This window comes from Bos indicus x Bos taurus, chromosome 7 (genome assembly GCF_003369695.1).
Source record: "Bos indicus x Bos taurus breed Angus x Brahman F1 hybrid chromosome 7, Bos_hybrid_MaternalHap_v2.0, whole genome shotgun sequence".
Classification (NCBI taxonomy): domain Eukaryota; kingdom Metazoa; phylum Chordata; class Mammalia; order Artiodactyla; family Bovidae; genus Bos; species Bos indicus x Bos taurus.
The window spans coordinates 45,500,808-45,525,017 of NC_040082.1; the positions used below are offsets into that span (position 1 = coordinate 45,500,808).

Below are 24,210 nucleotides of genomic sequence, written 5' to 3' on the forward strand. Positions count from 1 at the left end.
AAGAAGCCATCATGGTGTCATCACGGGATTCTCCCTGGCCAGCAGAGCTCTCTGAGTTGGGTCATTCAGATTTTCTCTTGAAAGAGAGTGGGTCACTGATGCTCTTCAGCACTGGGCTAAGAGGTCAAGCAGACTCCAGGGTTGGGGGTTGTGGTGGTGATTTGTGTACCACGTATGCTGAGGTGCAAATCGAGGAAGAGGACCAGCAGAGAGAAACTAGAGGTGGGAGACTGTGCAGTGAGAGGGAGGGAGAGGGAAAGAGGGGCACTTAGAGAGTGAAAGAGATTGCAACAAACATCAGAGAGAGACAGAGACACACACACATACATATACACAAAGAGAGAAATACGGGGATAAAGACACAGAGAGACATACAGGGAGAGACTGGAATAGAGACGTGTGAGAGAGAGGGAGGGAGAGAGGGGACGGAGATTGACGTAGACAATGAAAGAGAAGAAGTCAGACAGAGCCCCTGGCAAAGTCTCGCTGCCCCCTGCCCTTGTCTGCCTTCCCCGAGATGCCCCGAATCTCTCCCCAACCACCTTTCACTTGAGTGAGCTCCACTGGATTTCTGCCTCTCTCAGTGATGCAGTTCCCAACCAGCCTGGCCCTGGAGGGGTTTCTGGGAGGGGGTGGCGGTGGGAAGCTCACAGAGCTGCCTGGGAGCAAATGCTGCACACTGGGGGAGCAAACGCTGCCTTCTGCTCAGGGGACCACCTGTCAGTGCTCGTTACCTCCACGACTTGGAGATGGTTCTCTTTTTCAGCAGACAGAGCAGAGCTGCCAGCTCCCAGTGGTCGGCTTGCCTCCGGTCAGCAGCAGTCTTCCTGGGAGCGGACTCTGACTGAGAACAACAGCTGAGTGAACAAGGCCCAGGCTCTTTTCATCGGCACCTCCATGCCTGTATTCACTTGACACCCTTCCCTTCCGGGGACAGTCCTTTCTTATTTATTTATTTATTGGGTACTGTCCTCCCTACCCAGGCCACACCCTATCACCTTTCCACTCCTCCAGAAAGTCTTCCTAGCAGCAACCCAGACTCAGATGAATCCTCCCTTTGTAAACGTTCTCTGTTCCAAAATTATGTCACACAAAGGGCTATTTTACTAAGTTATAAGCCTATCAAGCTTATCATGTGAGTGGAAAAGGAAATCACTAAATTTGTATGTTTGCGACAATAAGAGCTAGTCACGAGTAACTCGTTTGATCCTTGTGACTGTTTACAAAACAGGAACAGGGGGCCCAGAAAAGTCACTTGTTAAAAGGCCACATCTACAGTCAAGGACAGAGGGCAAAAGAGCTTTTATGGCAGATTCCTTCCCCTTCCCACGTGGCTGACTGGTACCTAACCGTCCACCATTGGAATTTTGTCCTTTTGTTTTAAAGCGGTAATTCTTGTAAAATACAGATTTTTGTTTCTTTCTTTTTCTTTTTTGACAGAGGAAGAAACATGTTCCAGACCATCATAGATTGCCTCCTTGAAAGACAGACACCTAAATAACTAGCACTCTCTTGTGTTCTGGGTGTGCCCTGTGGACACACTAGTTCCTTGGGATGTGAAACAGATCTTACTGAAACAAACAAACAAGCAAAAATAATTCAATGTGGTTAAACTGCTGACTTTGCAGCACAACTGCTCAGTACCTTAGTGCTGTGGGTCTGTAAAAAGAGGAGGAATGTGCTGCATTCACTAAACAAATCTAACCGTGGCCTCTGTTCTTACAGATCATCTCTCAAATTGGGCTTCCATGGACCCGTTGTGTAGAAACACTGCCTGAACCCACTGGGTAACCCAGCCACCACTGACCATGATCTCCAGTTGTTCACTCTTCCTGTGGTCTCATACCCGGCCACCTGCATTTGGTGGTGCTGCCTGCCAGGTGGCTTCTCAGGTAGACAAGATAAACCCAAATTACTCCCATTCACCTGCCTGGATTCACCCTGTCACCAATCAGCTTCCTTTACAGAGTCAGGACTGTGGAATAGCTAGCCCCTTCTATCCTTGACTGACCTCACTCGCTCACTCACGCTTTTAGAAAAAATTTTTTTGCATCTCCAAGACCCTGAGAGGTCCCTGAGGGGATCAGACCTGGGCTCTGGGTGGATGTGATGGATACACAGGGGAGGGGGAGGGATGCAGGATGGAAGGAGAGCTCATATCCAGCTCTGGGGTGGGGTGGGAGGAGAACTGGGATTCTGGGAGGCCACTCCAGGGAAGGTCCACTAAGAGCTGGACCTAGAAGGGTGACAAGGGGTGATGAATGGAGCTTGTGGCTGAGAGGGACTCCAAGCCAGTGGGACCACCAGGGTCCCTGGGTAGGAGGAGCCCTCCTGTGCTCTCCTCCCCCACAGCTAACTTGGGAGGGAGGCAGCATCTGTGTCTTGGACTCTGGGGATTGTCTTGTTCTCACTGTACCCAAAACCTGCAGAGGGACCTTCAGGCTTCACTGGGTGAATGGGTGCCTGCCTCTTCTCCAGCCCCTTTCTCCACGCTGTACTTTCCATTTGCCCAGGGCTTTGTTCTGGCACTGAGCCATGAATCTACCAAGGAGCAAACCCCTCCAGAAAACCTGTCATTTTCACATGGAACTTTTGATGATGGTGAAGACTTGAAGTGGGTTTCTACAGAATCAGAGGTCCGGGAGTGTCAGAGTCGCCTGAACACCAGGAGGGCGTCTGGGTACCCAGGACGGCGGCAAGTCAGGACAGTGGCCACGAGCCAGACCAGCAGTAGAGGAGCCTTCTAAGTAAGTATTTCTGAGTAACTTTGAAAATTACATGTCATTTGTGTACAGTCCCCCATTATCCTCGCTTTTACTTGCAGCAGTTTCCTTTCTGTGGTCAACTGAGGTCCAAAAATATTAAATGGAAAATTCCGGAAGTAAATAACTCATAAGTTTTGAATTGCATGCTGTCCCGAGTAGTGTGGCGAAATCTCGGGTTGTCCCGCTCTGTCCTGCTCAGCGTGTGAATCACCCTTGTGTTCAGCTAACTTGTCCATTAGTCACTCAGTAACCAACTTCGCTTCAGACCACTTTGCGGTCTCTCGGTGCTTGTGTCCAAGTCATCCTTATTTGACTTACTAATGACCCCAAAGCCCCAGAGCAGTGATGCTGGCAATTCGGATATACCAAAGTGAAGTGATAAAATGCTCTGTTTAAGGGAAAAGGGGAAATGTCTTGACTTAATAAAGATGCAATTGTTTGCTGAGGTTGCTAATATCTGTGGTAAGAATGAATCTTCTATCCGTGAAATTGAGAAGAAGGAAAAAGCAATTTGTGCTAGTTTTACTGTTGTGCCTCAAATTGCAAATTTTGCTACCACAGTGCGGGATAAGTGCTCAGTTAAGATGGAAAACGCGTTAAACTTGTCCAATAAGATATTTTGAGAGAGAGTAAGGCCACGTTCATGTAACTTTTATTACAGTATATTGTTATAATTGTTCTATTTTATTGCTAGTTATTGCTAATCTCTTCCTGTGCCTAAACTTTATCATAGGTATGTAGTCATAGGAAAAATCATAGTATTGATATGTACAGGATTTGGTACTATCTGGTTTCAGGCATCCCTGGGGCTCTTGGAATGAATCCCCCATGGATAAGCGGCGACCCCTGTACCAGAAAGCACATAGATTCTGGAATCTAGCTTGCTTCCTGTCCCAGGCCAGTGTGCTGGGCAAGGGCCTCTCATCCCTTTTGTGGGCCTTGATTTTACTTTTTGCAAAGTGAATACTCCATCTGTCTCCAGGGTTCAGGGAGGCTGTGAGTCCAGCCAGGAGATGGGGGAGAGGAAGGTGACCTGGGAGGGTGCAGGGAAGTGGAGGGGCTGCTGCTCTCCCTGGCAGCATAACCCAGGCACACCCCAGATTCTTCCCCTCGCTTCTGACCCGCTTCTCAGAAAGGACCAGCCTACTGTGGTGGCTGCTGGAGGGGGCTGGCGTGCCAAAGGTGGAATTCTGTCTCCTACATTTTACCTGGTGGGATGGGTTACATAGCTTGCAGGTGACAGGCTCTGTGGGGGCTGAGAGTCAGGCTCATGTGCCTGCATACCCAGGCTTTCTGGCCCTTCCTGGAAAGAGAGGTCAATGAGCTGTGCCTGCTCCTCCTCTCCCCATCAGCTGTCAGCCCCTGCTATCCTGACCACCCCTGCTTCTCTTGCTAATATGGGCACCACAGTCTCCAAAGGGCATCCTCCTGCCCCCCACTGTGAGGACTGCTGGCCAGGACTCTTAGCCACATTTCATGGGCAGGGAAACAGAAGCTGAGAGAGGCCAAAGGACATGCCCTTCTGGTAGAACTACATCTCCTGCCCTGGTATTCTTTGCACCATGCTGGTGACTCTAAACCTTGGAGTGTAAGAGTTACATGAGACTTAGCTAAAATGCAGATTCTTAGGCCATCATCCCCAGAAAGGAGATCCAGAGCAACTTCAGTGGTGCCTGAGCATCTGTATTTCTTCTAACTGAAGTATAGTTGACTTACAGTGTTGTGTTAATTACTGCTATATAGCAAAGTGCCTCAAATACATATATATAAAATATTCTTTTTCCATTATAATTTATCATAAGATATTGAACATAGTTCTCTGTGTCATATAGTAGGCACTTGCTGCTTATCCATTCCATCTTTGAAAGCCTGCATCTGCCAACTCCAATCTCCCACTCCACCCCTCCTCCACCCCTCTCCCCCTCGGCAGCTACCAGTCTGCTGTTCTGTGCCCGTGATTCTGTTTCTCTTTCTTAGGTTCATCTGCGTCATATTTTAAATTCCATGCGTAAGTGGTGTAATATGGTATTTGTCTTTCTCTTTCTGACTCACTTAGTATGATAATCTCTAGCTGCAACCATGTTGCTGCAAATGGCATTTTTTAAGGCTGAGTAATATTCATATATATATAGACACATCTATATATATACCACATCTTTCTCCATCTGTCGATGGACGTTTAGGTTGCTTCTATGTCTTGGCTATTGTAAACAGTGCTGCAGTGAACACTGGGGCGCATATATCTTTTCAAATTCCTGTTTTCTCTGGATATGTGCCCAAGAGTGGGATTGCGAGATCATATGTTGGTTCTGTTTTTAGTTTTCTGAGGAACTTCTACACTGTTTTCCACAGTGGTTGCACCAACTTACATTCCCACCAACAGTGTAGGAAGGTTCCCTTTTATCCACATCCTCTCCAGCTTTTATTTGAAGACTCGTTAATGATGGCCATTCTGACTGGTGTGAGGCGGTACCTTATTGTAGTTTTGGCTTGCATTTCTCTAATAATTGGAGCATCTGTGTTTTTGACAAGCATTCAGGGATGATGATACACCCCTGCACTATACCTCACTTTCTAAACCCCAGAGGTGTGGTGTGGTGGGAGGAGAAATCCAACGGGAAAAAAACCCTTTATTGAGTTCTCATTGGATCAGGTACTTTACATGCATTGTCTTCCTACAAGGAGACATTGTTATTCCTGTTGCATAGTTGAGAAAATTGAGTCTTAGGGAAGTTAAATAGTTTATCCAAAGTCTCATGGCTGGCAACTACAAAAGTCTGTCTTTGAACTTGAGTCTCACAGCTCCGGAGCTCAAATCTCTTCTGATGGAATTATCTGCATGACCCCCTCCTCCCGCATCTCCGACTCCATCTTTTCAGGCTGGAATTAAAGATCTCCAGCCAATGGGAAAGGTGTCGTTCTTGCAGAGCTCCAGCAGGTGGCAGTGTTGGACTGAGTATGTGGGCAAGGGTGGGAGCGGCTAATTGGAGGACCCGCGGACTCAGTGGAAAAGCCCCTGATGTTGGGAAGGATTGAGGGCAGAAGGAGAAGAGGGCGTCAGAGGACGAGATGGATGGATGGCATCATTGATGCAATAGACATGAACTTGGGCAAACTCCGGGAGATGGTGAGGGACAGGGAGGCCTGGTGTGCTGCAGTCCATGGGGTCGCAGAGTCCGGCAGGACCGGGCGACTCAACAACCAGTGGGAAGGTGTCTTTCCTGCAAAGCTCCAGCAGGGGGCAGTGCTGGACTGAGTTCGTGGGTAAGAGGGGCGGGGGAGGGGGAAGAGGAACCGCTAACTGGAGAACCATCCTCTATTGTTTTCCTCAGGTGGCTTTGCAGCCTGTTTCCCTCCCACATTCTAGCCAAACTAGGCTATTAAATCTGCATTTGCTGAGCTGATGCTGTCTGTTACCTCAGATCTGATCTTCGTGGCTGGGCTGCCCCAGGAATTCCGGGTCTCCTCTAACACTCATCTGGTAGAAGCCAGCTGCAGCTGTGCTCTACGTTTGCCCAGTTATTCATCTGGCTTCCCGACATGCTTTCTATGCGTTACCTAGTTTAATTCCCTCTACCCCCAAGCCCTCTCCGAGTTAGGTGCTGTCATGTCACCTATTTGTTCAGAGGAGGAAACTGGAGCTCCGAGAAGCTAAGCCGCCTGGTGAAGGTCAGGGTGCTGGTTCACTGGCAGAGCCCGGCTGGGACCTGCAGGTTTCTGGCTTGGGAGCTGCTCACTTAATCTTTACCCTCTCATTTAAACTGATGGGGAAAGTGATGCGTGGAGAAGGAAGAGATATACATCGGGGAATTAGCAGCATTGCTGGCTTGTGAATTCAGGCCATCTCATAATTCTGGGCCTGCTCTTATTCTCAGGCCTCCGGCAGCTGTGGATGAGGCCCTGGGCAGTGGGGGAGTCCCTGCCCTCCCCGTCTCCAGGCACAGGATGTTTGGCAGGTGCTGTGTTCAGAGCCTGGAGAAGGCAATGGCACCCCACTCCAGTACTCTTGCCTGGAAAATCCCATGGACGGAGGAGCCTGGTAGGCTGCGGTCTGTGGGGTTGCTAAGAGTTGGACATGACTGAGCGACTTTACTTTCACGGTTTCACTTTCATGTATTGGAGAAGGAAATGGCAACCCACTCCAGTGTTCTTGCCTGGAGAATCCCAGGGATGGGGAGCCTGGTGGGCTGCCGTCTATGGGGTCACATAGAGTCAGACACGACTGAAGCGACTTGGCAGCAGCAGCAGCAGTGTTCAGAGCCGGGCTGGTGTGGCCGGGCGCAGGGATGGCATCGTGGGGCAGTGAGCCTGTCAGTCCTGTCATCATGAATTCCCAGCTCATAACGTGGTCTAGAATACAATCAGTGCTCAGTTAATATTTATGGAGGGAATAGACATTACTCTTCTTTGGCTGTCTTCCAGGCCCTCTTCCCTGGCCGCTCAGCTCTCGGCCTGCAGGAGTTTCTCCTCGGTGGGGTCCTCTAGCCCTGCCAGGGGCACACATTGGCTTCTTAGCACAGGCTGTCTTCTTGTTCTTCAACTTTCTAGATCTGTCCTTTACCTGTCCTGCCTCCACTCCAGATGAAAAGACCCTAGTGGACATTCTCTCACCTTCCTGTGTGCGTACATCACAGTGTCTAGCCCGGGGTTGAACATAAAATAAGCTCTATGTGAAAACAACAGTGTTTTACCCAAGCAGTACATAGTCACTGTTGCCAAAGAGAAAATAAACCAAAGGAAGAAAATTAAAATCAACCCCATGATAATAGGATCCTTCTCTTCAAGAATATTTTAGTGTAACTGTTTTTCTCTTTCTCTTTTTATTATTCAAGAAATACGTGTTTATTGTACAAACATTAAAAAATATGGATAAGCAGAAACATTTTAATTCACTTGGAATACCACTTCATAAGCCTGTCAACAATTCAATTAACAATCATAATGGCAGTAACCACCTCTACATGCTGAGGGTCTGCTGTGCACCACTCCATATAATTTTTTAAGAACTTTATTGAGGTATGATTTATATGCCATAAAATCCACACATTTTAATTAATCAGTCATTTTAATGCAGAGACTTTTAAGTAAATTTACAGAGTTGTACAACCATCAGCACAGTCCAATTGTTGAATACTTCCAGTGCCCCAATAAAATCCCTCAGGACTGGTTATAGTTAATTCTCATTCCCAACCTTCAGCCCAAGGCAGCCACTAATCTATTTGCTCTTTCCATAGTTTTACTTTTTCTGGACATTTCATATAAATGAAGCAGTGCACTAGATGGTCTTTATCAACACGAATGGTGATAGATGCTTCTCATTTACAGATGAGGAAACTGAGGCTTTGCAAGGGTAAGTGACTTGTGGGCAGCTGGCACAGGAGGAGAGAATGGAGTAGCAAGGACCCAGCTAAGGTCTGTCTGGCCCACGGTCCTCCGCCGCCTTGTCACTGGGACATGACTTTTCATGTTCTAGCCTGTGCAACTGCATGTTCATATGTGTGTATTTCTCCCAAAGGGATTGATCTCTGTGTATTCTTCTGCCACTTTCTCTTTATAACAGATCGTGAGCATGTTTCTACGTGGATAAGTGTAGAAGTGCCCCAGTAGTTTTGTGACAAGTACTGGGCAGCATTAAAGCATGAGAGCCTCCATGGGCTGGGGTTCAATACCACTTCTGCCACTTACTGGCCGTGTGACTTTGGGAAAGTTACTTAAAGCTTGTACCTCAGTTTCCTCATTTGTGAAAGGAGATGGTAGTGTCAGCTGACCTTACCCAGCTAGCTAGTACAGCCCACCTGGTGCTGGGCATGGCTCAGCCCCTGCCAAATGGGTTTGCTGAAATTTTTGAACTAATGGATGAACCCCGTCTTTGCACATCGATTTCAGCCTGGAAGCTGGTGTTGGGGATGGGACATCTCCTCACTAGACCCGCCAGCCAGAGAAGGTGACACTGTGCCCCTGCTGTATGCTCTGCAGCTGGAACCTTGGCTATCTTTCTGTGGAGTCGTGGATGAAGAACCTGAAGAGGTGGGGAGATGGACAGCCTTATTCCAGCTGGAAGTCCCTTCCCAGGGAGTTTAGGAACTGAGTTCCAGAACTGGGAAAAATGCTGGGATCTGCTCCAGACTATGCTGGTTTGCAGATTGTGGGTGGGAGGGCAGGATGTGGTAGGAAACAGCTCACCAACTCGAGGGGTGGGGGTGGCATTTGTCTGTGTTCCCTGGTGATTTGGCACCGATGCTCCTGGGCACTTGTACGGTGTTGGCAGACTTGGAAAAATCCTGTAAGGGTCTTTCCTTCAGTAGGGTAAGAGGTGGGGCCACCAGCTTTACCGTCTGAACAGTGGGGTCAGCGAGGCCAGTGTGGGGACCACCACGCACATCCTGGGGGTGGGGTGTGGAGCCAAGGACAGTGGCGAGGAGATGGGTAAGGGGCCTGATCCCGGGGGGAAGCCCTGGCTGCAGTGGTGGGGCTCAACCCTAGAGACTCAGGGGAACCTGCTGGTGCCTTCGGCAGTGCTTGAAGCCGATAGAAATTACCTAAGGGGTTCCCATGGAAATCCAGGTTTCTGACTCCTCTTGAGAACTAGAAATTCAACAGCATAGCTTACATTTCTACAAGGCAGCACCCTGACTGAGGCTGATGCTGGCTGTCCCTTTTGGATTAGGCACCCATTCTCTGGTCTAATACCGTCCCCATTACTCCCCAGCATCGTCTAGCCCAGGAGTCCAGTGCCATAGCCATTCACCCACCAACTCTGGACCAGTTTCATCTTTGAGCTGGTGATGTCTGGCCAGGGAATGTTGCACTCAGGACCTGGCTCCCTACTTAGGGTGTTCAGGGGGCTGTGGTGGCGGTAACTCCAAGCTGAGACCTGAAGACCCAGCCTGTCCTACGATGTGTGCCAAGCAGGAGGTCCAGCAGAGGCTCTGAGGCAGGAAAAGGCTCCTGTGCTCTGGGAACTCCTGGAATGGGTGCTCAGGACAGACTGTCCATCAGGAGGAGGAGAGAAAGCCTATTAGAACAAGTCAGAGAGCCATCCCAGCTGTGAAGAGATAGGGCAGCCAAGAAGGGCCCACTGAGGCTGCTACAGGAGGACTGAGCTGTCAGAGGCTGAATGGAACTGGCAGTCAACGGGCTCTTGACATATCTCTGCCCTGGGGCTGACCTGGTTCCTGGCTATCAGGGAAGTTTCTGCCCTCCCCTCTCAAGGGGGCATTTAGTAGACCTTCCCCCCTCAGTGGAATCCGAGCCTCCTTCACCAGCTCTGGTCTCATTGACTGGGATTTGACATCAGGGCTGGAGCTGGGCTGGGAGGGCAGCTCCTGCACAGCCAAATGTTATGCATCCCGAGGGCCCCCAGGAGTCCTCCCACCCAGCCAGTGAGCCAGCAGATTCAGGGCCTGGAGCCTGGAGCATAGAGGGGAAGAAGTGCTGTGGAGCTGCCTTTTGGGGTCCCTTTTGTGAGCTAAGTCGCTTCAGTCATGTCTGACTCTTTGTGACCCCATGGACTGTAGCCTGCCAGGCTCCACTGTCCATGGGATTCTCCAGGCAAGAGTACTGGAGTGGATCACCATGCCCTCCTCCAGGGGTCAAACCCTTGTCTCTTATGCCTCCTGCATTGGCAGGTGGGTTCTTGAGGGGAGAAGGCAGCTCAGCTGACCTCTGTGTCCATGTGACTTTCTCTCCTGGGCCCCAAAAAGGCAGCTGGACTCATCCTGCTGGGGAAGGAGCAGGGTCCCGAGCCTGCAGGAGTAGGGGTAGGGTGTGCCGACTTACGACTTGCTCTCCCTTGGGGCTGTTCTGAGCTCTGGGTGCTTCCTGGGTCTTCAGAGAACACAGAGGCCTCCCCCCCACTCCTTATTTTAAATATAGCTTGGAGTTGGTGATGGACAGGGAGGCCTGGTGTGCTGCGATTCATGGGGTCGCAAAGAGTTGGACACGACTGAGCGACTGAACTGAACTGAACTGAATTTTCTCTAACTGTGAAAGAAATGTATGTTTATTATAAAAAATAGCTAACGAGGTTAGACTATGACCTTTGTAGTCCATATGTTTCTGTGGGGTGCACTTGCATGGGTGTGAGGTAGGGACTGTGGAGGGTGAGGGGCACTCGACTTGGACAACCTGGGTTCAAAACCTGGTTCTGACACTTGGCAGCTGCATGGCCTCCATCCAGGGAGCTGCTTGATTTCCTTGTGCCTCCACCTGTGAAATGGAGAAAATGGCATCATCTTTCTCATGGGATGATGCAGGTCACACTATTTTATGACGTGTGTTTTTCACTTTACTACTGCAGTCAGTATGGATGTTATTCCATAAACCTGGGCATGTAAGCAGAGGCAGATTAGATCTTTAAATCAAATATTTTCTCCTTTAGCATATCCACCCTGCCCCATTGGTGGGCTCTCCATGTCCGCACCTTGGGCCTCCCTAGGACTGGCCTGGAAATAATGAGTCTTGTCCCGGGTCCTTTGCTGGGCTATGGGCCCATTGCCAGGTGTCCCTTCATGGTGAGCCTGCTGCAGGTTCTGTGCTGGGTTTGCTCAGGGAACTTTCGTCAAGACTGACAGTGCGGGGCTGGAACTCAGGGAAAGCCCCCGGGGCAGGCTGCCACCCTTCTCCCGGGGCCTCCAACGCCCTGTGGTGCAGAGGAGGGGAGACCCGGGAAGCGAGGAGGGGCAACGAGCGCCTGCAAAACCTGATCTCCCCTCTCTCCTCTCACTTCTCTCTCCCTGTCAACAGCTTCTCCCATTCCCCCTGCAGATCGCCCCAGTGACTTTAGAATTTAGAACTAAAACCCAGAAAGGAGGTTGCCTTGCATCACCAGTCTCCCCTGAGGCCAGCAAGCCCGCGGCTCGTGTGGGCAAGGAAGGAACGCAGGGAGAGCAAGCCACAGTAGCTTCTGTCCTCGCCAATGCTTCTACACAGTGACAACACCACCAGAGAGTATCTCAACTTATTATTCTGTCACTGTTTTCTAAATGTAATTAAGAATTCTTTTTTTACAGGGTAACCTGTATTAGCTGTAAGATAATCCAGCACGTTGGCATTTCCGGTTTCCCCAGTGCTTTCCTGTTACATGTAACTAGAGCGAACATTCTTACACCTAAAATGCAGGTGGATCTCTGGTGTTTTCTCATAATTCCTGGCAGTAGGGTTACTGGGTTAAAGAGTCTAGCTTAAAAAATTATTTTCTTTATTTTTAAAAATTGTGGTTAGAATAGATAATGAGGCCTACCTCAACAAATATTTAAGTGTACATACAGTATAGTTAACTGTAGGTACAGATCTCTATAACTTACTCATCTTACATAATTGAATTTTTTTTAATGTGCCATGGAAATAGGCAATCTATCTGAGAATAACTGAAGGCTTATACACACTGGACAGCACCTAGCTTGTCCTCCTCCTTTAGCCCCTCATCCGGCTCATTTCCAAGGAACTTGGTCTTTTTTTGTCCTCTAGCATGCGTGCATGCATGCTCAGTCATGTCTGACTCTTTGCAACCACATGGACTGTAGCTGCCAGGCTCCTCTGTCCATGGGGATTCTCCAGGCAAGAATACTAGAGTGGGTAGCCATTCCTTTCTCCAAGGGATCTTCCTGACCCAGGGGTCGAACCCTTGTCTCCTGCATCTCCTGCTTTGGCAGGCGGATTATCTACCATTGTGCCACCTGAGAAGCCCTGATGGTTGTGTAAATTCCCAGGCAGAGTCCTGAGTTCTTCCCAGGGATCAGAGGCGACCTCTGGCATCACTCCAGGGACTTCACAGGCTTGACTCTTGGGTTCCAGTGGCTTCTTTCTCTGAGGTGTTGTGAAATCCCCCTGGCCACATAGCACCTGGGGGAATGCACCTCCTTCCTTAGTGGCTTCCCCGACAGTAGCACCTGGAGCTCACCTCACATGGGCCCAGGGATGGGGAACAGACAGGTCCTTAAGAAGCAGATGCTGCTGGCACAACCCTGGGGTGGACCCTGGCAAGGGGAGAGGCTCCTGAAGAATGTACACATCTGCTTCATGGCAGAAAAGGGCACAGATAGGCTGATGCCCTGGAGTTCTGATGGCATTGTGGGGAGAAGGAGGCAGTCTGAACAACACACGCTCATTCCTTCATTCTTAGAATTGAGTAGATTTGTAGCTGAAATTCGGCCTCTGTACCCTGGTACTAAATAGAATCTCAGAGACAGAGTCTGGGATGAAGTAGAAAAGAATAGCTTGATTGTTTCCCCAGGAAAAAGGGCCACAGCAGGCTAATGCCCTCAAAACTGTGCATGCCCCCTGGAGGGTGGTAGTGAGGTTTATAGCAGTGGTTCAGAGAGGAGGGTGTGATCAGCTCATGGACATTCTTCCGATTGGTTGGTGGTGAAGTAATTGGGAGTCAGCATCATCAACCTTCTGGTTCCAGCCGGTCTGTGGTCTCCATGCTTGTGGACAGCGTACAGTTAACTTCTTCCACCTGGTGGGGGCTTCAGTGTCTGCAGAACAGCTCAAAGATACTGTTAATGTATGTCCCTCGAGGAGGAACCGGGACCATGCCCCATGCTGGGGTTTCTTCACTGCTCCTCCCTCGTCTCTTCATCCTCTCCCTCTGTGATTAGCAACTGTTTGAACCTGTCCTTCCTTTGGAACTCAGGAAAGGTCATGGAGGCTGAATGAAGCCTGTTTCCTACAAGCAAGAAACGAGGGATAAGGAAAGGCTTTTGTGCCCAGGAGCCCCACAGGGGCCTGCTTGGGTTCAGCTTTTTCTCTTCTAACGTTTTCCCTCTGTCATTGCTTCCAGACGCCCATCTGCAAACTGGAATGGGTCTATGATGGAATTTTCATTTGTCTGTGGCAAACTGAGAAAGAAAAAAAAAAAAAAGGGACTTTGTGTGAATTTTTAATGAGGCTGGGTTTATTTAATTTCAAGGACTGTCTTTTATTCTGAGGCAATGACCTTCCTTTTGGTGTTAAAATGTTCTTTCTTTTATGAAATGATTATGAAAGTAAATGGCATTTTCTTTCATCTCCTCACATAGCAATTGAAAAGCCTGGAAGTTCTAGGTGGGGGCCCTTCCGTGCATGACCCCACTTTCAACTTCTGTGTTTGTATGTAGGTTTATCTAGTTAAAAATTTAAAAAATTAGAGTCCACCGATAAGTCCTTTCAAGGGTGAGCCTAGCCCGTGACTTTACTTCTCATCACATTGCTTCCAACAAACTATTCACTCAGCAAATCTCAAGAGCCCACCACACTATGTCCCAGGCCTTGTCCTGGGAGCTATGGGGGGGGGGGGGGTGGGTCGCAAGCTTCCCAAGGTCTCGACCCTCCTGTAGTGGGCTGAAAATGACCTTGCAACAGATATCCATGTCAAAGCTCTTAAACTTGTGAATGGACCTCATTTTGCAGACACTGTGATTCAGTTACAGATCTGGAGAGGGTGCATTTTCCCTGAAGTATCCAGTGGACCGTCGATGCAGTCACATACATCCTTACAAGAGGGAGGCAGGGAGAGTTTTGAGAGACACACTGAGGAGGAGGAGGTGGTGTGAAGATGGAGGCTGAGACTGGAGTGATGCAGCCTCAAGGCACGGAACACTTGCAGCCTCCATGGGCTGGGCAAGGCAAAGAACAGATTCTCCCAGGAGCGTTTGGAGGGAGGGTGGCCCTGTCAACACCCTTTTTTTGTCAACAAAATCAGGTGACCCTTCATTTTGGAGTTCTGGCCTCCAGAACTGTGAAAGAATTCCTGTTGTTTTCAGTTGTCGAGTTTGTGATAATTTTTTATATCAGGAAACTAATATTCCCTTCACTAAGTCAAAGAGGGCAGGTAAGCCAGACTGAGTTACTGGGCTTGATTGTCCCGAAGGAGTCAGCATTTACTCTATTGCTTATTACAAATCCTGTGTCATGAATTTGGACTGGTCCGAATTCTTGTGGTCCAGCCTTGCTGGAAATCCTCCAGATCTCTCTCTCCCAGGCTTGGACCTGCCCCTGAGACCTTGCTTCTCACTCTACTCCCCATGGATTCTACCCCGGCCCCCAGCTAGTAATGTCAGTGTCAGGTGTGAACTTTACTCCAAACACAGGTGTGTGCAATAGCTAGTTCATGTTTCTAAAACGGGTTGAATCTGCTGCAAGATTCCATGGTTCTGGGTGGTGGGTGATTCCGTTGCAGTCATCGTTCAGGCCCTTCCTTGTCCCTGGCATGTCCTGAGGTCTTGTGTACCAGGGGTTGGTGGGGGGCGGTGTGTATGGCTCAGACCTTGTGTCCACACACTTGCAGCTGATCCTTCGTTGTTCAAGCCTACAGGGTTTTGAAAGTGCGTGACTCTCTATCTTCTGTGCCTCGCTGGCTCCTGGAAAGCACACAGGGCACAGCCTCTCAAGGTGTGTCGCAAGACATCCCCTTTGATCTCCAAGCGCATCACTGCCTGCGAGGGCAGGAGGCACCTGCAGACCACTTGATCCTCTCAGCCCTGGAAGGCATTTCCTATTGCTTCCTTTTCTGAGTCTTTCTGTTTCTCAAACTCCCACACTCACCTTTCTCTCTCCCTCTGAGTGACAATTCAGAGGAATCCCCCTGTTACAGGTTGAATTGTGTCCCACTCTTAAATTCCTAAATTGAATCCCTACTTCCTACCACTCCCCTATCAGTGACTCTATTTGGAGATGGGGCCTTTAAGGAAGTAATTAAGGTTGAAATGGGTCATTAGGGTGGGGGCTTTCAGTTCAGTTCAGTTGCTCACTCATGTCCTACTCTTTGTGACCCTATGGACTGTAGCACGCCAGGCTTCCCTGTCCATCACCAACTCCCGGAGTTTACTCAAACTCATGTCCATTGAGTCGGTGATGCCATCCAGCCATCTCATCCTCTGTCATCCTCTTCTCCTCCTGCCCTCAATCTTTCCCAGAATCAGGGTCTTTTCCAATGAGTCAGTTTTTCGCATCAGGTGGCCAAAGTATTGGAGCTTCAGCTTCAGCATCAATCCTTCCAGTGAATATTCAGGGTTGATTTCCTTTAGGATTGACTGGCTTGATCGCCTTGCAGTCCAATAGACTCTCAAGAGTCTTCTCCAACACCACAGTTCAAAAGCATCAGTTCTTCAGCACTCAGCTTTCTTTATAGTCCAGCTCTCACATGTATACATGACTACTGGAAAAACCATAGCTTTGACTAGACAGGCCTTTGTTGGCAAAGTAACGTCTCTGCTTTTTAATATGCTATCTAGGTTTGTCATAGCTTTTCTTCCAAGGAGCAAGTGTCTTTTAACGTGGGGCCTTAATGGCATTTTTTTTTTTTTTTAAGTTATTATTTAGTTAGTTTTGGCTGTGCTGGGTCTTTGTTGCTGAGCAGGCTTTCTCTAGTTGGGACAAGCGGGGGCTACTCTCTAGTTACCGTGCTAGGGCTTCTCATTGGGTGACTTCTGTTGTGGAGCACGGGGCTCTGGGTGTGGAGGCTTTAATATTTGTGGCTCACAGGCTCCAGGGCTCAGGCTCATTAGTTGTGGTGCATGGGCTGCCCCGCAGCATGTGGGATCTTCCCTGACCAGGGAACAAAGCAGTATCCCCTGCATTGTGAAAAAGATTCTTAACTACCGGACCATCAGGGAAGCCCCTAATGACATTCTTAAGAGAAAGGGACACCAGGGATTTGTGGGCACAGACAAGAGGCCAAGTGAGGACACTGGGAGAAAGCGACTGTCTGCAAGCCTGGAAATGAAGTCTCATCAGAAACCAGCTCTGACGGCACCCTGATCTCCGACTTCCAGCTGCCAGAACTGTGAGAAAATAAGCTTCTGTTGTTTAAGCCCCCAGTCTGTAATATTTTATTCTGTCAGCCTGGCAGACTAATGCACCACCTCAGTGAAGCTGTGTGTGTATGCTTAGTCGCTCAGTAGGGTCTGACTCTTTGTGACCCTCTGGACTGTGGCCCGCCAGGCTCCTCCGTCCATGGGATTGTCTAAGCAAGAATACTGGAATAGGTTGGCATGCCCTCCTCCAGGGGATCTTCCCCACCCAGGGATCGAACCCGGGTCTCCTTTATCTCCTGCATTGGCATGCGGGTTCTTTACTACTAGCGCCACCTGGTGGGTTTTTTCAGTAAGGCTGAGTTTTTCAAAACGTCATTCTGATGGCCACCCTGCTTCGTTTGCCCAGAAACGCCCAAGGCCCTGAGGAAAAGGACCGTCCTGTGAGGTGATGTTCAGAGACAGGTAAGCACCTGCAGTTCATGGGGTCGCAAAGAGTCGGCACAACTTAGTGACTGAACAACAGCAAGAAGCACCTGCAGCTTCCCTCTAGGGCGCCAGGAGCACCCAAACACAGCCAGTTCACCGTCCTGCCATTTAGCCCTGGTTCTGTTTGCAAGCACGTGGCTATCCTGGGGCTGTCTGCTCCTCAACACGTTCCACTCAGGACACCAGTGCTCAGAGCCTCCAGCTCCCCCTGTCCGTGCCTGGGCAGGACAGGTACACATGAGGCTCAAACCCTGGAGGTGAGGATGGAGGAGGTATAGGAGTTTACTTATCAGTGTTTCCCAAAATGTATTCTGTAAGGTAAGAGGTAATACCTCAAGGAGTTCTGTGGTGTAAGATTAGGGAACTGTTGAGTTGAGTTAGGCATATTTGGGGTTTTGTTTTACATTAGGTTTCACAGTATCTTTAATGTGCTAATATCCACTGTGAATCTCTAAGGGGAAATTCACATAGACAGCATTTCCCAAACCTAGGGGACCACTTAGCTATCTTTTCACTGAGCATCTCTTTGGTTCAGTGTTTGGTGGACCCCATTTTGAGTTCTGTTGATACTCAATGGAGAATTATAAAGTATGAGATCTGGAAAGGATGCTTGAGATTCATTAGTCTGAAGCCCTTGGATTTAAATTTGGGAAATTGAGGCTCAGGGAGGTTGAAGGGACTTGCCAGGATTATCCACTTGTTAAAAAGAGCTGGGGCTAGAACCCAGGTCTTCTGATTCCCAGCATGGTATTCTTTTCTTTCTTTCTTTCTTTCTTTAAAAAAAAAAAAAACTTTTAATTTTGTATTGGGGTAGAGCAGATTAACAATCAGTGTTGTGATAGTTTCCAGGGAACAGTGAAGGAACTCAGCCAAACATATACATATATCCATTCTTCCCCAACTCCTCTCCCATCCAGGCTGCCACATAACATTGAACAGAGTTTCATGTGCTATACGGTAGGTCCTTGTTGGTTATCCATTTAAAATACAGCGGTGTGTACTTGTCTATCCCAACTCCCTAACTATTCCTTCTCCCCATCCATTCCCCCAGCAACCATAAGCTCGTTCTCAAAGTCTGAGTCTGTTTCTGTTTTGTACTTAAGTTCATCTGTACCACTTCTTTTTAGATTCCACATATAAGGGATGTCATACAATATTTCTCCTTCTCTGTCTGACTTACTGCACTCAGTGTGACACTCTCTGGGTCCATTCATGTCCCAGCATGGTGTTCTTATTTCTACATGCCTGCTGCCTCCTCTGATGACATACACGGGAGGCAGGTTGCTGGAAACTGCTGGCTCCAGGGAGACACAGGCAGGCATCCAGCCTTGACCCGACTCCTACTCAGTCAGGGAGCAGTGCTTGCTTTGTGGTGCTTAATTCCAACCGTGAGTAATCTGGAAGGGTACTCAGCATCTTACCTAATTTTTTTTTTAAAGGAAGAAATCATTTTGCATTTGATAAATCAAATCCAAATCTATTTTATCTGGCACATTTCCTGGTAAGATTGAAGGCCTCAGGGAAATTTAATCCCATGTTTCTGATTCATCTTCATTTGAACTCATCTATTTTCATTTTCTATGCTGTTTCCCTAGGCCCAGCCCTCTGAGCTTTCTTATAATCTCTCTTCTCTCAGGAACAAGGCATTCTATTTAGACAAATGGGAAGATTCTCTACCCTCGAATGCCATGGCCCACCTCCCCCTAAAAACACCTGGGCAATTTCAAGAACCTTTCAAACTGGAGAGAGTATGTCAGATGGCTGCAGACAATCAAAAGAGTGTTTAGGTCAAGAGAATGGAAATGATTAATGGCCCCTCCAAATCAGGCCTAGGAAACTTTTAGAATGATTCAGCCTAAAAGATGGTCAAGGGGTGATTTAACAGTTTTAGCAGAAGAGCAGTTAAAATCTGGGGACCAGTTGCTCCAAGAACAGAAGAGGAAGGGAGGATCTGAAGCAGCAGCTTGAAGGAATTCAGTCAGACAGATGGGAGGATTACTTGTCTGAGATGGTCTTTCACACACTGGAATGAATGTGAGGGATTTACAGAGAGGCCCATGGAGTACTGGAAAGATCACAGGCTTTGAAGGCTGTGACCAGACATACTGCTTTTGAGATTTGCAAACTTGGGTGAGATAGTGACCTTAAAACCCTGCATCTGCATCTGGAAAAGCATAAGTGATATATCTACCTCACAGCATTGTTGGGAGGAGAGGATAATATATGCCACATTCTTGGCTCACGTAAGGGGCTCAAAATTGGTGATGCTTACTATGCTGGTGGTCCTGATGATTACAATGAATGATCAATGAGCACTGGTTCTCATTCTTTCACCCTTACAGTCTCACAGGAGATGAAGCCTTATGCTTATAAATTATCCAATAACCAAGGAAAGGGAAGTGGCTACCTGGGGTGCTTGAAAGAACTAGGATTTCTGGGTATGGAAGACATTTTTCTCCCTCCTGGAGGAAAATAGGGTCTCACTGATACTAAGATTATTTTAAGGACCAGGAGAATCTAATATCTAGTGACATTTTCTCACATTTGGAATCATTACATGCACAGATTATTTGAGTAAATTCTTCCTGAATGGTGATGTAGGGCTGTAGTTCAAAGAGACTTGAATACATCTAAAATTAAGTTTTTCAGGTCAGGGAAGAGCCTAGCTTTGATGGAGAAAGTTATAGGTAGCTGAGGGTCCTATCTGGGACACATCTGAGAGGTGCTGCTTTGGTTTTTGCTCTGCATGACCACTTTGCTTTGGTTTAAGTTTTTGCTTGTGACTCAAATGGTAAAGAATCAGCTGCAATGTAGGAGACCTGGGTTCGATCCCTGGGTTGGGAAGATCCCCTGGAGAAGGGAATGTCTACCTACTCCAGTATTCTTGCCTGGAGAATTCCATGAGCAGAGGAGACTGGAGGGCTACAGTCCATGGGGTCTCAAGGAGTCAGACATGACTGAGCGACTAACAGTTGCACTTGCATTTTTGATTTGTTTTAGCAAATATCCAGAAATTTTCAGTGAGCATCGTTATGTGGAGTCTCTTCCTGCCAATATACAGCCCACCTGAAAATTGCCATCTCAATTAACTAGACAAGGAAGTATAAGGTAAGGGACAAAGTAAGTTGTAAGCAGTATAGACTGAATTAGACAAGGTCTGGATCAGAATAGCCAGAGTAATCATGGCCAGCTCCCCCAAGGAGTGGGACCTTGTCTGAACCTTACAAGGAGTGATAGTTCTCAGAGAGGTAGAGGTGATAGACCGTTTAGGTGGAGAGAGAACCTGGACCAAGTTTTGAGGCCAGGAATGAATAGGAATGACCATATAGGTGCCATTATGAGATGAGTAAGACATGAGGCAGGTCAGACGGTTAGTACAGCTTACTGAGTCTTTGGAAGTCATGCCAATGTGGCCTTTCAAGTTGGTATCATAGGCAATGAGGAACTAGAGGAGGTTTTTTGACAAGCTAATGACATGACAATGATTCTTGGTAAACTGAATTTTTAAGTGCTGGGTAGAAAACCTACCAAACCTAGAGAAGAAAGGGAGAAAATTTAATTATAACAATAGTTTATCTTCATGGTATAACATTTAGAAAATACAGTTAAACATCAGAAGAAAAAAGTACTTATAGTTACCTACAGTTCTGTGAGTAATCTACTACTCACTGATATTTTTAATTTGTTATAGTTTTTCTTATTTTATTTAGTTTTTATGCATATATAACTTATATATGTAAAATATATATATTCAACTTTTTAACATGTTTTAAAAATCTAAGTACTTTGCATTATCCTGAACTCTTCATAAATATAATAGATAAGAAGGGGAAAACAGAGGATGACATGGTTGGATGGCATCACTGACTCAATGGACTTGAGCTTGAACAAACTCTGGGAGACAGTGAAGGACAGGGAAGCCTGGTGTGCTGCAGTCCATGGGGTCTTAAGGAGTTAAACATGGCTTAGGAACCGAACAGCAACAACAATGTCTCATGACATTCTAAAATACACCAAGCCACAGCCTAGTTGCTAGATATTTAGTTTTAAAATTTCTACTTATAATAAACATGATTTGATAAGCATTTTGCATGTAGATGAATGAATGGCAAACATTTTACAAATATATATATATGTATTTGTACTTAGATTTGTCTTAAAATACTACTCAAAATATAAATATTACATCAAAGTTTATGGATAAATTAAAGATTTAATGATTTTTGAAAAATATTGCAAAATTGCTTTCTAAAAGGATGGTATCACTTTACATGTCCATTAACGGTATTTGATCATGTTTGCTTAAATGCCTCTTGCCTGCACTGTATATTCTAAACAAGACAAAAAAAAAACACCTTTGCTAAATTGAAAGGGATAAATATTTTAATTTTCACCTCTTTGATTACTTGTAAAGCTGAATATTTTTCCATATGTTTGCATGCTATTTAAGCTTCTTTTATGAATTGCTCTCTGATATCCTTGGCCAATTATTTCTATTGGAATTATAGTATTTTCCTATTACTGAGTGAGTTCTTTATATAGTAATGATGTTTAATATCTATTTTTCTAATAAGATTTCTCTTTGAAAAAAAATCAGAAGATGAAGATACATTTTAAAAAGAGAAAACAAGTAGCAATCATTATCCAACCAACAAAATATGTGTTATTGTTGTGAATTGTGAATATCCTTACAGGTTTTTTTCTCCTGAACATAAATATACATACAAATAGGAACCTACATCAAAAGTGAGAAAAGTGGGACAGCAATTTCCAAGATATTTTGTAACTGCTTTGTTTCATGTAGCAGACTGTAGACATCTCTTTCATTCCAGTAGTTATATGAAGACTTACATTATCATATTAACTCTTTGGGTAGGATTTCATTGTACAGATAGATACCTAGTTTATTTGATCAATCTCCAAATTAATCTATTGTTGAAGAGGTTTCTTTTCTTCTATTGTGAGCATATCTATTGTAGTTGCAACTATATGCCACTAGTTAGCTATTTTATACTTCCTTGTCCGTATGTGGTCCAATTTTCTTTTGGTATGCTTATGGTTGGTAATGGCTTAGTCTCTAAGTCATGTCTGACTCTTGCAACCCCTTGAGCTGGGGCCCATCAGGCTCCTCTGTCCATGGGATTTCCCAAGCAAGAATACTAGAGTGGGTTGCCATTTCCTCCTCCAAGGGATCTTCCTGACCAAGGGAATGAACCTGAGTTTCCTGCATTGCAGGTGGATTCTTTATTGGTGTGCCACCAGGGAAGCCCTTGGTGTGCTTACAGTGAGATAGTTATCATTTCCTATGAGCTCCATTTATTTTTCTCTTTAAATAGTTGATTCTATCAGTTTTCATCTCTATGAATGTTTTCTTTTTTCTGATTAGATCTGAGTTATCTGAATTAGTTTTTGAATTACCTTTTTGAAATTTAGGGAAAACATGACTTTGTTGAAAGATGGAGGACGGCTGATAATTTGAAGATAGCAGTAGAAACAGTTGTGCTGTACATGGAGCTTAACAGGAGATTAGTTTCAACATTTTCTGATTTATAGTTGTTTTTTTTTAAAAATGGCACCTACATTCTCCTGGACAAAGGCCATGAAAATAATTTCATCTGTATTTTCTCATTCCATACATTCAGTGGGTCAACTTGTTCAGTTTCTTCCTTTGAGTCATAGTTTGGATTAGAACTTGACTTTCTTTTTCCATCATCATCTAGGTCTGAATTACTGCCACCTTGTGCATGTCTGTGTGTGCACACACATGTGTGTATGTGTCTGTGCATGCCTATGTGTGAGTATGTGTGTATACAAACAATTCTAAGAGGGCAGATCTTTGGTAATCTACTGACTGCTGTGTTCCCGCACTTAAAACAGACCTCAAAGTCAAGTAGGTGCTCAATTGATGTGTTTTGAAATGAAGAGATGGTTTGGGGAAGGAGGATGGGTGCTTTAGCTGCTTCACCCATCAGAGACTGCCCTTTTAGGAGGAAATCAGTCTGTCTTCCTCTATCCATCTGATCATCCATTCTTTATTCATGGGTGCCTGAAACCCCTTGTGAAAAAAGACAGGTTAAAAAAAAAGAATTAATTGCAGTTATTAGCTAGAACTCTTTCCATAATGTTGATAAAAACTGACTTGAACTAGATTAAATACAAGGGTGGAACTTATTGTAAGGCTGTGGGTTGTTTCTGTGGAAATCACAGAGATGTAGCTGGACTTTAGGAAGGGGAATGAAAGGTTTTTGGGCTTTTTCTTCCTTTCTGAACGTCTGCTTTTGTCTATTATTTTGTATTAATCCTAAAGACCAGTTTCCTCTTCTTGGACCACGGGAATGCAAGATTGTAGCCATGGGACAGTTCCTGAATTTGCATCTCCTCTATTCAAGAGCCTAGCCTAGACTGAATTAGAATCTCTCAGTCTTATTTCCAAATTTTCAAAAGTTCCAAACCACTGTGTCTTGGGGGCAGGTCCATGCTGTAGAAGGCACAGCTTGTGGGGACCTGTGGCCTGTGGAGTAGTTAAGGGGACTTTGAAGTGTTTGCGGACACCTCGAAGGGGTCCATAGTTACTATTATGAGCCAGGCTGTGGGCTGCTTGTAACAGGCTGTCTTTATCAGTCAAACTCTACTAAACTTTTTACCTTAGGACTGTCTATCTGGACTCATTCCATTTTGGTCAAGGATTTCACAAGAATATCCCAGAGAGGTAAATGTTTGTAGGACTAATGAAATTTCAAGGATATGGGACTATATGGGAAAGTGTGGAACAATTAACACATGAGAATTGGGATTAATGGTAACTTTCATTAAGGACACAGCTCTCCACTGTGTTTAATTACTCTCCCTTCAACTGGGATTGATGGACTTAGCTGTTCTGTGAGGTTATGTATGTTATATGCAGTATTTAGGACATACTTGAACAAAAGAGTATTCATTGTTTGAAATTATTATTAACTGGATATTCAGTATTTTATCTGCAATCTAGTATTTTGTCAACATCCTTAATTATACTTGGAGAGGAAGGTTTGAGTAAACTGGAATTGATTAATCATATTTTTGATGTTCTGGTGTTTTGGCGCATCTCAATAAGTGAATGTGTTTGGCATCAAATTTTAAACAATTAAGGCAATGGCACCCCACTCCAGTACTCTTGCCTGGAAAATCCATGGACAGAGGAGCCTGGTAGGCTGCAGTCCATGAGGTCGCTAAGAGTCGGACAC

At 46.3% G+C, this 24,210-nt stretch overlaps 1 long non-coding RNA gene across 1 annotated transcript; it reads right to left on the minus strand.

Moving 5' to 3' along the window:
• Positions 1-691: 691 nt before the first annotated feature.
• Positions 692-1,075, minus strand: LOC113896561. The gene is made up of 2 exons (XR_003512053.1): positions 999-1,075; positions 692-844 (listed from the first exon to the last, which is right to left on the minus strand). It is a non-coding gene; the product is annotated as an uncharacterized LOC113896561 (long non-coding RNA).
• Positions 1,076-24,210: the final 23,135 nt, after the last annotated feature.